This window comes from Trachypithecus francoisi, unplaced genomic scaffold, assembly GCF_009764315.1.
Source record: "Trachypithecus francoisi isolate TF-2019V2 unplaced genomic scaffold, Tfra_2.0 Lachesis_group16, whole genome shotgun sequence".
NCBI lineage: Eukaryota > Metazoa > Chordata > Mammalia > Primates > Cercopithecidae > Trachypithecus > Trachypithecus francoisi.
The window spans coordinates 19524439-19529579 of record NW_022681461.1 but is presented as its reverse complement, the minus strand read 5'-3'; the positions used below and the strand labels follow the sequence as shown (position 1 = coordinate 19529579).

At 43.5% G+C, this 5141-nt stretch overlaps 1 pseudogene; it reads left to right on the top strand.

Annotated features, from left to right (window-relative positions):
* Nucleotides 1-2794: 2794 nt before the first annotated feature.
* LOC117099311 lies at nt 2795-4135 on the top strand (annotated as a pseudogene).
* Nucleotides 4136-5141: the final 1006 nt, after the last annotated feature.

The following is a 5141-nucleotide window of genomic DNA, read 5'->3' as shown; positions in this document are numbered from 1 at the left end:
TCAGGTGATCCACCCACTTCAGCCTCTCAAAGTGCTGGGATTACAGGCGTGATCCACCACACCTCGCCTGAAACATGTTTTTATATTAATATTTCAATGTGAGGAATGCCATACTAAATGTGTAATATACATTTTTATTCCACCCTATGCATGGTCCAAATGTGGGGCTTTGATTTCTTACAGTAGGCGTGTTTAATCCCTACCTGGAGGCTCATAGAGCCAAGCGATCTTTTGGTCACCCAGAACCAGGGACATAGTTTTTTTCAGCTCTCCTTTTCCAGGAGTGGCAGCCCTTCCAGAAGCCTGGTTTTATCTAGAATTTATCCTTTTCAACAAGGCTGTTTTCTTGCCCAAATCTAGGGAAATCTGATCGCCATGGGAGTTGTGCGATGGTGGCCATTCACATCATACTGTAGCTCCTCCTTCTGGTGGGTGCTTGCAGCCTCTAGAGACTGTATTCCATCTGAGCTCTCTGGAGAATCTCCTCTTTGTTTTGAGCTGTTAAGTACTGACTTTTTTTAAACCCATATTTTATCCAGCAGTTCAATGTGCTTGTGGTTGAGGGAGAGGGGTCCGTATTAGTTCATTTACCATATTAACAAAATGTTTTTAAAGCTTTTTAAAAATACTTTATTTAATCCACTTAATGATTTTTTTTTTCAGATGATAATTGGGGGTGTGGGTATTTAGAAAAGCTACTTAGAAAAGTTTTGTCAGTCAATTTTGTATTTTGTGTATCTTGTGGAACAAATAAAAGTTCAATTTTTGGGGGGTTGGTTTTCTGTACATGCAGTCATATTGCCTAAAAATAATAATTTTGTTTCCTATTTTCCAACATGTGTACCTCGTACCAGTTTTCTTTTCTGCTTTATTTCATTGTCTATGATTTTCTACGATGAATAGTAGTGGTGTAAGGATCAACATGTCTACCTTTACTAGAGGTGATTCTAAGTTACTTTTTTTTTTAATCGAATAGTGATGGGTAGGAGATGCACTGTCCATCCCCTTTTAAGGAAAGACTTGCTGCTACAATTCCTTTGGGGATTTCCTCAACTTCAGGGAGCTACCTCAGCCAAGAGTACACCCTTCCTGCAGTGCCGGGCATCCAATTATTGATCGAGGCAGGGGTATAAAAGCCAGATTTTATAGGTTCAGTGCAGGACACCACTGATGGGCTCTCTCTTTCTGCCAAATCCTGCTGCCTTCTCCCTTCCCCAGGGAGTGAATCCTAATAAAGCATCTGCTTTCAGAGAACATAGCCTGAAATTTTCTTTTCCTCCAGGTTGTTTAGAGTTTATAAAACAAAAAAGAATCACACTGAATTTTATCAAATGTTTACCTAGTATCTAGTGAGATAATCATAAATTTCACTTCTATTGGTCAAAAATGTAATGAATTATACTATTAGATTTCCATTCTTAAATTCATAGTGGAAAATCTACTTTTTTTTTTTTTTTTTTTTTTTTTTGAGGCGGAGTCTCGCTCTGTCGCCCAGCTGGAGTGCAGTGGCCGGATCTCAGCTCACTGCAAGCTCCGCCTCCCGGGTTTACGCCATTCTCCTGCCTCAGCCTCCCGAGTAGCTGGGACTACAGGCGCCCGCCACCTCGCCCGGCTAGTTTTTGTATTTTTAGTAGAGACGGGGTTTCACTGTATTAGCCAGGAGGGTCTCGATCTCCTGACCTCGTGATCCGCCCGTCTCGGCCTCCCAAAGTGCTGGGATTACAGGCTTGAGCCACCGCGCCCGGCCGAAAATCTACTTTTTTAATTAGAAGTATTTACAAAAATATTCTGCTATATTTTAGTTGCTAGAAAGTTATTAAGAATTCTTGCCTCTGTTCATAAGTCATACTATTCTGTAATTTCTGTTTGCTTCCTTTAATTCTATTGTCTTTGTGAGCTTTGGTAGCAGGGTTATGCCAGCCTTGCAGGATAATTTGGGGGAACTTTGCATTTTTAATAATGTTCTGAGAGAGCTTACAAACATAGGGGTCACCTGGTTCCTGAAAATTTGTTTGCACTCAGCTATAAAACCATTTATGTCTGGGGCCTTTTATTAGAAAGAGGATGAAGAAAGAGGATGATTATCTGGAAGGTTTTTTTTTTTTTTGAGACAGAGTTTCGCTCTTGTTGCCTAGGCTGGAGTGCAGCGGCGCGACCTGGGCTCACTGCAACCTCCCCGCCCCAGATTCAAGTGATTCTGCTGTCTCAGCCTCTGGAGTAGCTGGGACTACAGGCATGTGCCACCATGCCTGGCTAACTTTTTGTATTTAGTAGAGACGTGGTTTCACCATGTTGGCCAAGCTGGTCTCGAACTTCTGACCTCAGTTGATTCACTTGCCTTGGTCTCCGAAAGTGCTGGGATTACAGGCATGAGCCACCGTGCCTGTCCTATCTTGCAGTTTTATTTGTGGCCTTTCTTTTGTTTTATTTGGTGATTAATATTTTTCTAGATAGTAATCTGTTTCCTCTAACTTTCAATATTTATTTTCATAAAGTTTAACATATTATTCTTTTTAATTTTTAAATGTTCTTGATTGCATTTATATTCTATTTCCCTTCCTAATGAGTTTATGTGTGTGTCCCTTCTTCCTTTTGTTCTTGATCAATCTTAACAAAGTTTGTCTATTTAATTTTATTATACTCATCAAAGAATAAGCATTTAGTTTCCTTTTAAGAACTATTAATTTCCGCTGCTCTGTTGCCTGCCACGGCTGCCCAAGCCCGAGTGGTTCACTGCACCATGAAGACAGATTCCAGAAGCCAGCAACTGGTGCCTCCAATCCCAGACATAGCTATGTCCAGCAAAGGCTCCATGTTCTGGCCTATCGTGGTGGCCTGGACACCTCCTGCATCCTCATGTGGCTGAAGGAACAAGGTTATGATGTCGTTGCCTACCTAGCCAACATTGGCCAGGAGGAAGACTTGGAGGAAGCCAGGAGGAAACTGAAGCTTGGGGCCACAAAGGTGTTCACTGAGGATGCCAGCAGGGAGTTTGTGGAGGAGTTCGTCTGACCGGCCATGCAGTCGAGCACACTGTATGAGGACCGCTGCCTCCTGGGCACCTCTCTCGCCAGGCCCTGCATTGCCTGCAAACAAATGGAAATTGCCCAGCGGGAGGGAGCCAGGTATGTGTCCCATGGCGCCACGGGAAAGGGGACCGATCAAGTCCTATTTGAGCTCATCTGCTACTCATCGGGCCCCCAGATAAAGGTCATTGTTCCCTTTATTGCCGTCCCTGAACCGATTGTTCCTACAACCGGTTCAGGGACCGCAAGGACCTGATGGAAGAATACACAAAAGAAACGTGGGATTCCTATCCTGGTCACTCCTAAGAACCTGTGGAGCATGGACGAGAACCTCACGCACATCAGCTGTGAGGCTGGAATCCTGAAGAACCCCAAGAACCAAGCGCCTCCAGGTCTCTACACGAAGACCCATGACCCAGCCAAAGCCCCCAACACCCCTGATATTCTCGAGATTAAATTTTAAAAAGGGGTCCCTGTGAAGGTGACCAACGTCAAGGATGGCACCACCCACCAGACCTCCTTGGAGCTCTTCAAGGACCTAAACGAAGTCGTGGGCAAGCAGGGCGTGGCCGCATTGACATCGTGGAGAACCGCTTCACTGGAATGAAGTCCCGAGGTATCTATGAGACCCCAGCAGACACCATCATTTACCACGCTCATTTAGACATCGAGGCCTTCACCATGGACCGGGAAGTGCGCAAAATCAAACAAGGCCTGGGCTGGGAATTTGCTGAGCTGGTGTGTAACAGTTTCTGGAACAGTCCAGAGTGTGAATTTGTCCGTCACTGCATCACCAAGTTCCAGGAGCGAGTGGAAGGGAAAAATGCAGGTGTCCATCCTCAAGGGCCGGGTGTACATCCTCAGCCGGGAGTCCCACTGTCTATCTACAACGAGGAGCTGGTGAGCACGAAAGTGCAGGGTAATTATGAGCCAACTGATGCCACCGGGTTCGTCAACATCAGTTCCCTCAGGCTGAGGGAATATCATCGTCTCCAGAGTAAGGTCACTGCCAAATAGACCCCTGTACAATGAGGAGCTGAGGCCTCCTCAATTTGCAGATCCCCCAAGTACAGGAGCTAATTGTTGTGATAATTGTAATTGTGACTTGCTCTCCCCGGCTGGCAGAGTAGTGGGGCTGCCAGGCCCCAGCTTTGTTCCCTGGTCCCCCTGAAACCTGTCGTCATCAAAGGGAAGGGTGGGGGGCAGATGCGGTAGAGAGCTATAAAATGACAATTGAAAGGAAAAAAAAAAGAACTATTAATTTCCTTTTCATTTTATTGATTTCTTCTCATATCTTTATTGATCACTTCCTTTCTTTGTCTTGTTTTGCTTTTATTTTTTAATCATTACTATTTATTAATAAATGTGTTTCTGTATCTTTGGCTATATCCTATTGACAGTACATGGGCTTCTGATAATCATTTATTTACAATTAACTGGTAATTTAGCTTTTTAAAATCTGCAACCCATGATTTGCTTAGAAAACTATTTTTAAATTCCAGTTGTATGACCTAAACATACACATATAAATACCTTTTCATATTGATTTTTAAATTATATTTGATTATTGTCAAAGAACGTAACTTAGTAGATTTCCCTAGAATTTATTGAGTTTTTTAAATAGCCCAATGTTTGGTCCAGAGTTACATGTTTTTCAAGGCTATTCAAAAAACAGCCCAGAGGTCTTTTTTTTAAAACACCTATTATGCCATAAATTCGTAGGGAATAGGTTCCAGTAGCTCATAACTCCTTCCCTTTGGATCTCACAAAGTGTGCTTCTCTGGGTAGAGCAGGCTGGAGCTTCAGTTGAACCCACTTACCTTTCTCTTTGGCTTCTTTCTTTTTCTGATCATTTTCCTTCACGCGTTTCAGGAAGCTATCTCAGCTCTTAGGGTGCTTAATGTGCTCAATATGCACATTAATTCTCCTGGCAAGAATCTTGCCCTTGTTTGTTTACAACAATGCCAGCAGCATGCTGGGGAATACTGTGGACTCTTCCAGTTTCGCCATGGTCACACTTGTGGGGCGTTCCTTTCTGAACAGTACCCATTCCCTTGATGTCTGCAATATCACCTTTCTTATAGATTCACATATACGTGGCCAAAGGAACAGCTC